The 15,327-nt window shown below is 43.6% G+C and overlaps 1 protein-coding gene across 2 annotated transcripts in view; it reads left to right on the top strand.

Moving 5' to 3' along the window:
- MCC (MCC regulator of WNT signaling pathway) overlaps positions 1-15,327 on the top strand; it is a 469,138-nt gene that overhangs the window by 326,634 nt on the left and 127,177 nt on the right. The window lies entirely within an intron of this gene.

The following is a 15,327-nucleotide window of genomic DNA, read 5'->3' on the forward strand; positions in this document are numbered from 1 at the left end:
GTCCTGTTTATCCATCTCAGAGTGATGCTTGCATTTAAACTGTATTATCACCCATGCTGTTCCAAGATTTGCATTTCAGAATTTTGACCCCACAGGGTAGCTCATGCAGGACTCTTAGGACACTCCATCTGAATACCAGGCAAAAGCTTACTCAGCACTTTTTCCACTGCTGTACTTGGTCCCATGCCTAATGATGGTCAGTGTAAACTTCTTTAGCGGTAAGGCTCACCTTTAAGGGTTTGGGTAAATTTTAGTTTTTGTATTGTTAAAATGCAGTATTTCTAGTCACTGCCAGACTTAGACTTTCTTTGGATATTTTTATCTAGGTTGGAAATGTGTCATTCCTACACAGCCTAGGAGTCTTTCGTAGTTTCTTTGCTCACTGCCTTTCTGCGTTCAGGAAACAAAATAAGGCAGCTTTAGGGAATTTTTCTGTTTGCATCCTAGTGCTGTGTCTACGAGGAGGTGGAGAAATGGTAGACATGACGAGAAAATCAAGGATTAGATGTCACTTCTTTTGCTGTGGCATGTTTGAAGTAATGATTAGGCTGGGCTTCATGAGCTTGGGAAAATATGCAGCCCTCACTCCCCGCCTGCTCCCCCCGCCCTTAATAAGCACAGGAGAAATTTAGTTTGTAAATGAATGTATGCGATGGGGGCAGAAACCAAGGTCATTCCCAAAAATGTATGATGAAAGAAGCCTTACCTCTAGGAAGCTGTGTGCTATTTGTGATTACCCAAAAGCTCCCTACCTCCCTCAGCAACCAAGCTGTTTCTATTACCATTAGGTCTGGAACCTAATATGGATTCACTGGGCAGTTACAGGTTGGAAGACGGTACTCTTGGGTTAGGGGCTCCTACCATTTAGAGAAAGTCAGAAACAACCAGTAAACGTAAACCCCAAAGAAACATTTATTAGCCCATCACAGTGGCCTCCTCTTTATTCTTCCTGCTGCTTTCTCTTTCAAGGGTGTCACAGAGTCCCTGTAATGGCAGACGGGTAGAGGTGAGTGCCGATGTAGGAGACCTTGCATTGTCCTTAGCTATCCCATCTGCAGTAATGCCACTACCCCTGCTGTACTTCATTAATTTCAGAATTAGCCCATGAAATTAAGGGGACAAAAAAGGAGTAAGTCAGTTTGTAAGAGAACTGGCAAGACAATATGTGATGAAATGTTAGTGTTTCTTGTAGGTCGGGGGAAGAAACAGGGAGGCTTTTTATATTAAGATAATGCTGAGTTGTTCCATACCTGTCCGAATTACTAGTGTGTTGTGGTTTCTCGAGACAAAGTGGGAGGACAGGCTGCTTTTGAGGGAGAAGCAGCTCCTTACAGGAAAAGAGCTGGAACGCTGTCAAGCTAGACTCAAACCACCAGGTTTCATTCTGGTCTGTGGTTGACTTGCATTGTGTTGTAGCTTTTATCTGCAGTTCTGACATCTTTGATTTGGCAAAGAATTGCAAAACACTCACAAGCCCTGGCCAGGCTAGTGCTGGCAGATGGGTGCAGGAGATGCACCAGCTTTGGTAGGTTCATGACTTACTTGCAGGAACAAGGTCTTTTGGGGTAGAACAATGCCTTTCTGGCTACAGAGTTCAGGCTGCCCTTCACCTATACAGGGGAGCTTCTTCTCCCTCTGGTGCCAGGCACTGTCAGAGCAAGCATGGGGATCCCACAGAAACTTCCTCTGGTACCAATGGCCTTTCCAATTTGAGCAGCGCTGCTATAAACCATCTGGTGCTAAGCACCATCCAAGTCTGCAGTCTTGAGCCCTCAGGCTCTCTCCTTTAGCCCGCACCAGATATGTGATCTCAAAATGTGTGACCCTGGATACCCATCATAAATGTGACAGCTCAGCCTGTAAGTTTGTGGTTTCAAGTACTAGAAAACTGACTGTGCCTCAGTTTCCTAAATGAGGTCATTGTAGCACCTATCTCGGTTTACTGTGAGAATTCTATGAAAACTCTTGTAAAGTGATCGGCCCGTAAGAATGTGTTAGGCAGAATTCATCTGGAGTACTGCTTGGTCCTGCCTACCATTTACCAAAAGGAAAACTGACATCCTAGGGGCCCTCGGGTGATCAAGGATTGTTCTGGAGGTTTGATGATTTCAGAAGGATCTTATTGATAGAGTGAATTACTTGGAGAGTTTGGAGTATAGAAGAGAGCTAATTTTATCCTACTTATGGAACTAGACCAATGGCACAAGTTACAAGGAGGCAATTTCAGAGTTGCTATGTAAGGTAAAATTTGCAAATGCCAGTAGCTATCCAACAGTGAGCAGGCTTGGCTGTCTGAGGAGTTGCCGAGCTTTTTATCACATGACGTAGTGACCACCTGCAGGCAACACTGTAGACAGGATTCTGGCACTGGCTAGACTATTGGATAAGAGGACAGTTAATGATCTTTCCAACTCCTAGATTTGGAAAATCCTTGGTTTATCTCTCTGAATACACTGGGAGCTTGTTGAGAGCAAGGAGTACCTATTTGTATTCTTCATAAGACTTTGTAAATAGGGTCAAGAAAACACTTAAAAATTGTATAATACCAATATGTGTTTATTATAGAAAAAATACAATAAACCTAAGGAAAAAAACCATTTGTAATCACACTACACAGAGATTACCTGGGGATGCTGTTAACATTTTGGTACATGTATTTTGGGACTTCTTTCTAGTTAGATATTGTGGCCAAAAACAGTACTATATTAAAAATTGTTTTGCATAAATTATCTTAAGTGTTACACATACAGAAATGTCTGACAGGTATTTGCAGGTGATATCATCTCATAGTGGTGGTGGGAAGAGGTAAGGATAATGTTCTTTTATCTGTATTTTCTAATTTGCTAACTTTACCCATTCAGCAAATAGTGCATGAAATTCTACCATGTGCCAGGCACAGTTCATCTTGTTCATGAGCTGTTTCCCCAGCCTCTTGACATCCCTGCCTTCTTGGAACTCATAATTTTATGGAGGCAGTGAGTCAACAACAACAAAAAGTGTTAGGATATGATGTCAGGTCATAGTAAGGATTATGAAGAAAAGGAAGAAACAGAAAGTGGATGGGGAGAATGGGTGGTCTATGGGGGACAATTGGAAACCAACATGAAAGAGCTTAGGAAATGAGTCACACATGTGGGAAATAATGATTGCCAAGTTAATTATATATTTCTCTGTTTTGGTGACAACTTAGTATTCTATGCCCGCCACACAATTTATTCAAAAACTTATTATTTTTTTATTTTCTATCATGAATAGATGACCTTTGTCATCTGTGTGTGTCCTTGCTTACAGTAGCTTCTTTGGTCCTCTCTTTTGTACTGTTGAGCTGCGTGTTTATGGAAATTGATTTTGGGGTCATTATGTATGTCCTGCCTGGTTCTCAACTGTTTCTTACCTGAATGATACGAGGACACAGGAGGCGGAGGGTACAAAGTGGGCATGAGGCTACTCCAGTTTCCAGGCTGTTTAGGATGAATGTGTTTGCCGGCTTACCTCCTGGCCCAGCCTGGGTGCAGGGAGCAGCTGATTCAATTACACATGTTGAAAGGCAGAGTCTAGATTACTCTGATTAATGTGATCTAGGCTCCAATGTGTTGAATTGTTCTGATTGCTTAATCAGGACTTGTGAAAAAGAGATAGGAGAGTAACGTACCACTGTTTTCAAAGCCTGATTTTATTTCGACACTTTTTAGCGGGCAGAAATGGTGGCATATGATAATTGTGGTCAGTAAGGTGGCAGTGGACCAAGGCACAGTGGCTCTAGCTTGTAATCCTAGCACTTTGGGAGGCTGAGGTGGGTGAATCACTTGAGCCCAGAAGTTTGAGTCCAGCCCAGGCAACATGGTGATACCCCGTCTCTACAATAACAACAACAAAATTCGTTGGACGTGGTGGTACCCGACTGTGGTCCCAACTACTGGAGAGGCTGAGGCGGGAAAATGACTTGAGCCTGGGAGGTCGAGGCAGCAGTGAATCGTGTTCTTGCCACTGCATTCTAACCTGAGTGACAGAGTCAGACTGTGTCTCAAGGAAGAAAAAAAAAAAGATTACAATGATCCTTGTGGCTGACACTCTGCCAGCTGATGTTATGGTTAAGTGATTTGCCTGAAATATTTCATCTAATCATCTCAACTAGAATGAGTGGGTGTTGTTCCCATTTTAAAGATGAGTAGACTGAGGCTTAGAAAAGTTGAATGAGTTACCCAAGGCTGAACTAATACTGAAGTCCAGGGTATTTTGTTTTTGCATTTTGACAAAGCCTATGTCCTTAACCATGAAACTCTTTTTCCATGTTGTTTTCTTTCTACCTAATCTCTTTCTCATTTTCTTCCTTTTCTGGGAACAAAGTGATCTGAGTTGGGACTACTGTTGGCTGGGTTAGAGTGATTTGGAAAGGAAAGAAGAATCAGACCTAAAAGCCTTTCCTTCTTTCTATCTAAACACACTGTTCTCTGAAGCAGTCAGCAGGGCCCCATCAGAGAGAGAACACGAAGCAGATTTGAAATGTGTCTCCTCTGTCCTCTCCTGGTGCTTTGGATTAGATGTACCAGCAAGCGGTAAATGGCCCATCCGTCAGCAGCACTGTGGTGAGGCAAGACAAGCCACGGCCTGCCTAGGCCTTCCCTGAAACGGAGCATGCCGTGGTATCAAACATTTTAAAACTGATTTTCTTTAAATGAAATAATGCATATTAAAGTATCTTTTGAAAGATGGGAATGCATTTAAAAATAATTGTATTGAATATCTAAATAGCTGACATCTTGGCTAACTCTTATACTTTAAAAGTCTGGAAGCATGTGCCTTGAGTTTTATATATACTCTGTATGTGTATATGTTGGTAATTGTATGTATATGTGTGTATGGGTATATGTAGACACACACACACACGTAAATCTAAACCTCCATTTGCTTTCCCAATCAAAAAGTATTGTCCTTAATCCATTAAAATCTAGGGCCTCTTCAAAGCACTTCAACCACTGCTGTAAAAATACTTTGGCCTTTCCTGATCTGTGGAGTTTATTGAGTGTTTCACCATTAAAGGTACTTGGTTTCTCTAGAATGGGGAATTCGATACCTGCTAAACTGGATCAATATAAAAATTTATGAACAATGCAGACCTTGTCAGAAAACCCTTTTATTCTTGTTCATTGAATTCTCTGTGGGAGTTTCCGCCTGGGGGATCACATGAGTATTTAGCATGCACTAAAATATTCATGTCCTCTGATTAGCTGGATTTAATTGTTACATCTTCATCTCCTTCATGATGTGTCATTAGGATGCAACCCACCTTGAAATTTAAGTTGGTGCAGCCAGCTTAGTGCAGTGTCTTTATTTTGTCTGTGTTTCTTTCCAAAAACCCTTGTATAACCACATAATTTTCGTTTCCCTTGAAAACGAATATTACTACAAGTTAGGATTTTTTAGGTGAAAATACTAACTTATTTTTTATAGCTACTATTGTCTTACAATATTTGTATAGGAAATTTTTACAAGGTATATAAAATATCCTTCTATTTAGATTTTTAATTTTTAAAGATCCCAACAGTTGAAGGTAATAACCTTCCTTCTCTGTACTCTTTAAGCAGCAAAGTTAGGTGTTTGTAAGGGCTTTTTTTTTTTTTACCTCTACTACAATTATGTCCTCTTTAACTTTCCCACATAGAATGTGGAAATAGCTGGAGATTGATTTTTCACTGATTTCTTCCTGGTGTGATACCAGCTGAAGGGTCTTCTGTTCCTCAAAATGTTTAAAGTTTTAAAGAATGAATACCTCTGTAGCCCCCATGCTAATTGTGCTAATTCTGCTTTCCTCTCTTAACAGAATAACCCTCTGAGGTCTTTTCTTCTCAACAGTTTCATGGGTATTTGCAAGGATCTCAGAAGTGCTATGATACTCTGTTGCAAAGCATGGGACATGGTAGTTATGAACAAGACCCTGGGGTTAGAAAGACCTGGGCTTTCATTCTAGCTCTGTTACTTACTAGCTTGACAAGTTACTTAACCTCTAAGTCTCAATTCCTACCTCGTTAAATTGGAGATAACAGCAGTACCCATCTCATAAAGCTATGTGAAGAATAGTTGAGAAAATGCATGTTATGTGCTGAGTATAGCAATCTAGCACATAGCAAGCAGTTGTGTTAGCCAGTAAAAACTATGATGGGACTTACTTTCAGAGGAGCAGATGTTTATAAATGGGATGGGATTGAGGGTCATCTTCAAAGCTGATTGTCAGTCTCAGACACCTCCCTGCCTTGGGAGCCATTTCCTAACCATTTATTTGAAGAAGGGAAGGTGTGACTTTAAGTGGGTCCTGGGGACCAGTATGACAGCTTTCACAGTGAGTACCTGGGCCAGCTTTGTGATCTGGCGCTGTTCCCTACATCAGCCGTCCTTGGGTAGGGTTAATCTTTCTCATATAAATGGTCTCCCAGTGCTGCCGTATTGAAGGAGCCTTTGAATGCTGTTTTGAGCAACTCAATTTTGGCTGAGGTTTAAGAAATAATTCAGGGGTCACTGACCTCTCAATGAAATTGTCAGCTAAAATGAAAGATGAAAAACTGCTGCTTTCTTAGTTGATCTAGGGCACACACAAGTGATTTGCATGCAGTGAGACATCTTGTAGATTATATTTAATGAGTTTTAACTTTCAAGGCTATGAGCAGCATTTCTTGAAATATTACATAGCAGGTGTCCCTAGCTGGAATTCCAGCAGTAAAGAGGAATGTTGCAGTCCTAGAAGTCACCGAACAGCCCTGGTGGTGTCCATCTAGCAGGGAACACTACTCTTTTGCCAGGCATTTTGTTCTTTATCCAAATTAGAACACCTGGGTGTGGAGTCTTGGAGGGGAAGCTGAATGAGGCTGCTTTTTCATATGCAGATGTTTCTTGCTGTCTCCAAGGATAGCTGAGACATACGTATATTATTGACTACCCACAAGCTCTTGGATTGCCATTGGGAGAGAGGTAGCCTCTGGACAGGGAACCAGGAAATCTGAATTTGATGAACCTTGAATCTCTCTGAGTCTTAGTTTCATTTCTCGACAATGAAGGAATTGGACTAGATGTTCTCAAATTCCCTTGCCAGTGGGAAGACGATGTGTGATTATGAGAACTCATTCCATTTTTAGGGAAAAGATCTTGGCTGAACAGTTCTGTATGGAGTGAAGCTTCCTTAAATGTTTGAGCTTCAGCAGATTCTTTCTGGGACCAGTGGGCAAATAAAATATGCAAAGCCCATAGCGCAGAACTCAGGTGCCTGGACAGGTGAACATGTCAGACATGCACGCTTACAAGTTTAAAACCAGAAGAATCTTAGAGATAATCCGATACAAACCCTTCTACAGAGGATGAAAAAGCACAGAAAGGACAAAGAGAATCACCCAAATTTATACCAAGCTGATCCCTAAGCTTCATCACTACATTGGAGGACTTGCCCTGCCACCCCCCTGCTCCCACCGAAAATCACATGGGTGCTGCCATCACGAAAACCCCGACCCTGCTTCTCCCATGTCTCCAGCCCTGCCTGTGCACACACCTCACCTCTGTCCCACGTCCACGCCGCCCCCCCCAACACACACACCCACATACATGGACACAAGCAGGTTTACGCATCCCTCGGGCAAGGGAGAGCCGTGGCATGTTGAGTTGGAGGTGCCAGCGATGCACATAGTGGAGAAGATTTGAGCATAGAGTCCTCGGGTGTGTTACTATCTCCTGTACTATTAGGTTGGTGCAAAAGTAATTGCGGTTTTTGCCATTGCAATTACTTTTGCACCAACCTAGTATTTATTAGTTTTCTTCACTTGGGCTGATTCTCTACCTCTCTTCTGTGCCTTGGTTTCCTTGTTTGCCAGGAGGAGGTAATAACATCTATCTCACAGCATTGTGGTGATGGTTACATAAGATATGGCATGTGATGTGCCTAGCCAAAGCCCCTGATGTCCATAAGTTTTCAGCAAACAGTAACTATTAATATTATTACTTTCATGATTACTGCCCAGTAGCCTGGAATTCTCAAGAATATTCCCAGATTTTGGCATTGGGATTTGACACTGCCTTTCCTCTGCAGCTGATGGAACAGGTAAAGTGTATGAAGCATGCAGTGTGGAACCTGCCAAAAATATGTGTTCAGTGAAATTGAGTTCTCATTTCTTCCCCTTTGATGAAGAGGTCACTGGATGAGAGAAGCTGGCACTACCCACTGTCATCACTAAAACATAAGCAAAAACTGTGCGTACTTTGTATCTGGAAAGCAAGTGGCTCAGCCAGAAAGACAGAATAGTACAGTAGTCCCCCTGTACCCATGGTGTCAGTTACTTGCAGTCAACTGCAGTCTGAAAATATTAAGTGGAAAATTCCAAAAATAAACAATTGGCAGGTTTGAAATTGTGTGCTGTCGTGAGTAGCCTGATGCATTTGCATGCTGGGCTGCTTTGTTCGACCCGGGGAAAGGCTCCTTCCTTTGTCCAGCAGATCTGCACTGTTTGTGCTCGCCACTCATCGGCCAGCTGGGTTTTCACATCACATGCCATGGCATCACAGTGCTTGTGTTCAAGTCATCCTTATTTTACATCCTGATGGCCCGAAGCATAAGAGCAGCAATGCTGGCATGTTGTTAATAATTGGTCTGTTCTATTATTGTGAATCTCTGACTATGAATTAAACTTTATCATAGCTTTGTATGTATAGGAAAAAACATAGTGTATATAGAGTTCAGTACTAACAGGTTTCAGGCGTCCACTGCGGGTCTTGGAGCAGATCTCCCTCCATTAAGTGGGGGGGCCACTGTAACTCCTGTCATTGCTCAGTGGGAAGGCAATAGAGGCACGCTGGCAGTGAGTGTTAAATGAGCACCTCAGGTAGCCAGACCAAGTTAAGGAGAAAGAGAGGACAAGCACAGTTTACCCCAGATGAACTCATTTCCCAACAGAGCCGGGAAAACTGGCCCAGCCCTCAGCAGCATGAGGTGCCTCAGCAGCCTTGTATCTAGATGGGGCCTGTGGGGATGAACTCATTCCTCTGCCTCAGCTGTGGCTGCAGAAGCCTTTGGGCCCTCTGAAGACAGTGCCGTTCAAAGCGCAGACTGAAGTCCCAGAAAAATGAATCTAGGCCCACATTTTATTCAGATCCTGGATTCCTTTTACCAACTGTGTTTCATGGGAAAAACAGCTGCCCCTCAGCAAATCGGGAAGCATAGCTGCCCTTAGGCCAGAGTCCTGGTGTGACGAAGGTCGGGGAGATGGCACCTGGAGAGTACCGTGTGCACGGGGTAGTGAGGCTTGTCTGCTGTGTTTATTGCCAGGGGTAGCAAAATGCAGACGCACCTAATAACCAGAAATACGCAGTGACACTCCTGGAGGGGCTCTCGTCAGAGTCAGTGGACTGCAGAATTCAAGGACACCTTATGAAGTGTGAAGCCTTTTGTCACACAGCAGATCTGTAACGGAGTAGACATCTATCCACTTAGCAGAGAAGAAACCCCTGGGAGAGTCTGTCATGAGGGCACTGCTCACTTCTCACCTGGGCCCGGCGGGGCCGCTCACCTTTCCTCTCAGAGGCTGAGAGGGCTTGTCCTTACAGTCAGTTGAACAGTGAAATTATTTTACTCAAGTTATGTTTTATCCAAAAATAACCATTTTGACAGTTAGCTTGCAGCCAAATGTCCAGGTGGTTTAGTTTCGTTTGGATACACACGGTAAAATGAATGTGAAGCAGGGCTCAAAACAGCCTAGGGAATTAGGGCATTTTATCTCCAGAAATGTGAGGAATGTATGGATCTATATCCTTCATGCACTAGATCCAGATTTGTATACGAAGTGCCAGGGTCCTATCCAACCTCGTTTAGGCCTCATGTTAAAATTTCACAGAGAACTAACAGCCCTGGCTGTCAGCAACTTAAGCCTTAGGATTTCAGCAGAATCTGGCAACGCAGCTATTGGCTTCTTAGTCCTGTGCTATTCACCAGGTGATATGCTTCTCCAGGACAGGACCGTTTTCCTAGTCTGAGTGTCCCTAGCACCTCTGATGGGGCTTGCTGTGCCTGAGAAGGTTGTTGACTTCAAACAAACCCGTTTGTTGAGTGCTTACCTGGTTCCAACCACCATGCTAGTAGCTTTCTGGATGCCATCATTTGTCTTGACACAGCCCTACAACAAAAGGGATTAAGTTATGCAAGGATAGTCCACCAACAAGTGGTATAGATAAGATTTGAACCCAGGTGTATCTGATTCTGTGAATTAGGATGAGATCAGCTTCTCATTTCATTGAGAAACTCTCAACTTACAGCACTTTGTACAACAGAGGTTTGTTTCTTGCAGCTCTGTAACAGAAGTCTGGGGTTAGGCAGTCCAAAGCTGGTAGGGTGGCTCCACAAAGTTGCTAGGGACTCAGGCACCTTTCTGCTCTGCTCCCTAGAATCTCAGCTTTGTAGCACAGGATGGCTGCTATAGCTCCATCCATCACATAAGATAGGAAACAGCAAGGATGGACGAAAGGAAAAAGGGTGTGGCCTCTCAAAAAGATTTTCCCATATCTCTCGCACAGTATTTCTGCTTACATCGCGCTGGCCAGAACTTTGTCACATGGCTATACCTAGCTCCAACTGCACTGAAGGATGGGAACTGGGATGTTTTAGCTGAACAGCAATATGGCCAGCTAAAAATCAGCATCTGACTCCTGAGGATGAAGAGAAATATGTGTTGAGGAAGACACTAGCACAGACTCCAAACAGCATGTATTTTCTTTCTGTTTGGTTCATGGAACATTTTCTTTTCATCATACTTCGTAGTTCGTATTTCTGAATCTCTCACTCAAGTTAGAGGCCATTTGAGAAACCAGAATGTGATTAAAGGGATCCCAAAAATGAGCATAAATATAATTTCCCATTTATACATACTTGACAATTTTGGTTGCTTTAGTACATTTATCTTTCCAAGATTTAAACCTGCTGTCAGTCCTTTTAAAAATTACCCAGAGGCACTCTATACACTGTTGGTGGGAATGTAAATCAGGACAACCATTATGGAAAACAGTGTGGAGGTTCCTAAAAAAAACCCTAAAAACAGAACTACCATATGATCCAATTCCACTACTTGGGTATTTGTTCAAAGGAAAGAAAATCAGCTTACTACAGGAACACCTGTATCCCCATGTTTATTGCAGCACAGTTTCCAACAGCCAAGGTCCGGAGTCGGCCTAAGTGCGCGTCATCAGATGAATGGGTATAGAGAGTGTGGTACATGTGCACAGTGGAATGTTACTCAGCCATAATAAAGAATGAAATCCTGTCATCTGCAGCAATGTGGACAGAACTGGAGGTCATTAAGTGAAATAAGCCAGGCACAGAAAGACAAACATCACATGTTCTTACTCAGGTGGGTGCTAACAAAGCTGATCTCACAGAGATAGAGATAGAATGACGGACACCAGAGGTGGGCAAGAACGTGAGGATAGTGGGGGACGGAGGAAGAGAGAGGCTGGTTAATGGGTACAAACATGCTGTTAGAAGAAACAACTCTGGGTGTCTGGTAGCATGGTAGGGTGACTAGAGCTGGCAGTAATGTCGATTTCAGAACAGCTAGAAGAAATTTGAAATGTTCCTAGCACAAAGAAATGAAAAATGTTTGTGGTGATGATTCTTTTAAATATCCTGATTTGATCATTACACATTGTATGCATGCATCAAAATATCACATGTACCGCATAAATATGTGTAAATATTATATTTCAGTAAAAAAGTTTTAACTGCCTAGAAGGACCTCTAAACTAAGTTTTTCGTGCTTGTCGACACACAGCTACACAAATGCCCTCGTGTAGCATCACTCACAAACACTCTAGCTGTTGAATTTCAGGGATGCCACCGACTCTGCCAGAGAGCGGTGAAACCCCAGAAGAAGGGAGGTTACGTCAGCTTTTGACGACTTGAGTTGGTGATGCGGTGGGACAGGGCATGCCACTGAACTCGAACACACAGAGGCTGGGTGTCCAGCACTCAAACTGGTGGTGGGAAGTCCACTCGATCCTCTCCTACTCAATCCAGGAGGTCGGGAGTGGTCTGTCAGCCGATTCTAGGCGGTGTGGCTTGTGGCTGGTTGGTGACTTCTCCCCCTCCATCTTCTGCTCTCTCTAGTTGTAGCCTCTGCCGAGTAATTGTCAGTACCAGTAAGAGACATGTTTTCTTCTACCTCATTGTTACAGTTTTTCCTTCTATCAGAAGAGCTGGTGGACAGACAGACTGCAGCTAGGAAGCAAAATAACCCTGTACAATATTTACGCTACAGCCTGCATGTCCAGAAAGCAGTCACTTTATTTTATCTTGTCTTTAATACAAACATAACTTCTTTTAGGAAAAAATGCTCATTAAACAAAAAGTACCCAAACAAAAAACAGCTTAAAACCACCCAAAGCCCATCACTAAAATACGAGAATGCTCTTTCTGGTTTATTTTTCTGTCACAATTTTAGAACTTTTATAATCAGAGAAGATATGTTAAGTAACATTTTCATCCAAGTAAAAAAACTGAAGACTTCTGTCACGTACAACACCACGGAGCTAGAGAAGAGTGCTGTGGCCTTGGCCCTGGTGCTCAGCTGACTATGAGACCTTGAGTAAGCGAGTCAGACTCTGGATTCCAGATCCTCACCTGCAGTTGTGAAGTGGGGGACATCGTACCAAGGTTCTTTTCCCCGCTCAGACATCTGTGATGATGACGCATGAGACAGTCTCTGAAACTGATGTGGGGTCACAGAGCTGACATCGAGTCCAGATGTTTCTTATTGAGGGGCCCATAGATAGATTCCAGAGTGTGTCATCACCATAACTGGGTGGAAAATATGCATGCATCCCAAACTCATCTCTGCCCTGGTAGAAGGGTCCATTGCATTCATGAGATTCTCAAGGAATCTATTCTCACCTCATACATAGGCACCTTCCATCCAGAGAGGTGAAGGGACCTGCCCCCAGTGGGCATCTGACAGCTCTTCCTGGAAATCTGGAGAGCTGGTAGGCCAGAAGGTATTATCACTCCAAGCCTGGTGCTCTCGCCCATGACAGTGACCCATCCTGGACCCCTCTTCCAAGTCTGTGATGGAAGTAAGTGCTCTGTGTATCTCCATCTGGCCCAGCTTATCGAGTCCGTGGGGGAGCATGCAGCATTCTCTCCGCTTTTCCCTCCGGGCTTCCCTTAACCCCTCCAAGCAGCCCTTTTCCCCAGAAGTAGGAGGGGAGATACAACGAGGAAGGAAGCAAGTTTAGGCTCACAGAGCTGGGATCCTTATCCCCACTCCTCAATTTCTTAAAGAACATGTCAGCTCTCACGTATTTTATCCTTCTCGCCGGAGGTGAGGTGGCAAATCCTCTCTCAAGAGTTGGTATAATAGTGTAACATGCCACAGTGTCAGATGCTGAAGGAAAATCCTCAGACTGACAGTTCAGAGGCTGAGGGGGCAACCAGCCATCAAAGAGAGTGAATTTGTTCCCTCTCCACCAAACAAACCAATCTCAAAGAGATTATACAATGGGAACACTGTGGTATTTGTACTGAGAAGTCTTCACACAAAACGTTGTATCTGAAACCCACAGTGACCTTTTCCAAGCCGCCCTAGCTGTACATCAGAAGACAAATACTACCAGATTGCTTGACATTTCCTTTTTTTAATTTTAAGCATTCCTGGTTTCAAATCAGCTATTGATCTGTTGGTTTGCTGCTCCAATGCAATTAAGTGAAGTCACATTTACTGCTATTAGAGTCTAACAAAAACAACTGCTTTGAAACCCCACACTCTACCTTGTATCTGCTTCTCCCTCACTCACCAGCCACCCCACCCTCACCCCAAAGCCTGTCAGCCAACATGCTGTGTGTGGAGTGCAGGTTGCAGAAAAGCACATTTTTCTAAGCCTCAAATGAGAATCTTCAAAGTTGAGTTACGTACCGTTGTCCTGTGTCCGTCTTTAAACATCAAATGTATTTGCTCACTTCTTACTTGAACTTCTTCTTGGCAAAGACTACAAAAAGCCTATAAAGCCAGGGGATGGTTTGTTCTGATTCCAGTTGTTCACCCAAATGTAGTATGGAATTCAGCGAGGGGATAGTCTGAGCTCCACCTGGAATGGAAAGTTTCAAGGTTTCAAAGGAGGTTTCAGGGTGTTGCTTTGGGACCAGTGTGTTGAACGGGTCTTAAAAATAGTTCCATCCAGCCGGGCGCGGTGGCTCAAGCCTGTAATCCCAGCACTTTGGGAGGCCGAGACGGGCGGATCACGAGGTCAGGAGATCGAGACCATCCTGGCTAACACGGTGAAACCCCGTCTCTACTAAAAAAAAAATACAACAAACTAGCCGGGCGAGGTGGCGGGCGCCTGTAGTCCCAGCTACTCGGGAGGCTGAGGCAGGAGAATGGCGGGAACCCGGGAGGCGGAGCTTGCAGTGAGCTGAGATCGGGCCACTGCGCTCCAGCCTGGGCGACAGAGGGAGACTCCGTTTTAAAAAAAAAAAAAAAAAAAAAGTTCCATCCGTCAGCCTGAAAAGCAACAGAAGGCACACGTGTGGTAGGTATGTGTGCAGCCAAAGTCCAGTCTTTAGAACTTGAAAGTTGAACAGATTGAGATTCTGGGTGTACGTGGGGCCTCCTATTAATCTGTTGAAGAACATTCTTTCTACTTCAGTTAAACCAGAGAAATGGCTGGGGAAAGATACCTCAGTTGCTCCTTCATTTGTCTTTTCACAGCATCATTTGTCAGAGTTCTGGTGATGCTCCTGAAAGAGGGCCTGCTAGCACATAAGAAGCATCTGGCCAGTACAGCCTCTCGGGGGAAGTGGGGAGGCAAAGAGGAGGGAAGAACCAACAAGAAAATAAATGGGTCAACTGTGCAAGGAGACCATCTAAAAAATGAGCTCTGTTGCTTTTTTTTTTTTTTTTCCTTAATGCTCAGTCCCCGTCTGGCTGTCATACATGCAGCAATTTAGATGACTGGATTCCAAAAAACCAAATTGCCCTATTCAGCTTTCGTATTTTCTGAAGGTGAAAATTAATGTGGTTCTGCATTTTCTTGCATCTCATGATAAGAGTCAGGCAGCTCCACTTCAGCTGTCATGCTCATCCTCACTGAGTAACTTGGGGAAAGCCATTGGAAAGAGAAGTTTTGTTCTCTGGCCTGATTATACCATCCAAAATTAGGTCCCATGGCCCACACATAATATTTAGGGTGACCATATAACCCAGCTTGCTGGTAGCACACCTGATTTATGTCTGTTGTCTGCAAGAAGGTAATGAAGGTAAGGTAACACTTACCTTCATTCTCAAAAGTGTTGCTTTTTGGATGATAGGCTTTTTA

Source organism: Piliocolobus tephrosceles, chromosome 4 (genome assembly GCF_002776525.5).
Source record: "Piliocolobus tephrosceles isolate RC106 chromosome 4, ASM277652v3, whole genome shotgun sequence".
Classification (NCBI taxonomy): domain Eukaryota; kingdom Metazoa; phylum Chordata; class Mammalia; order Primates; family Cercopithecidae; genus Piliocolobus; species Piliocolobus tephrosceles.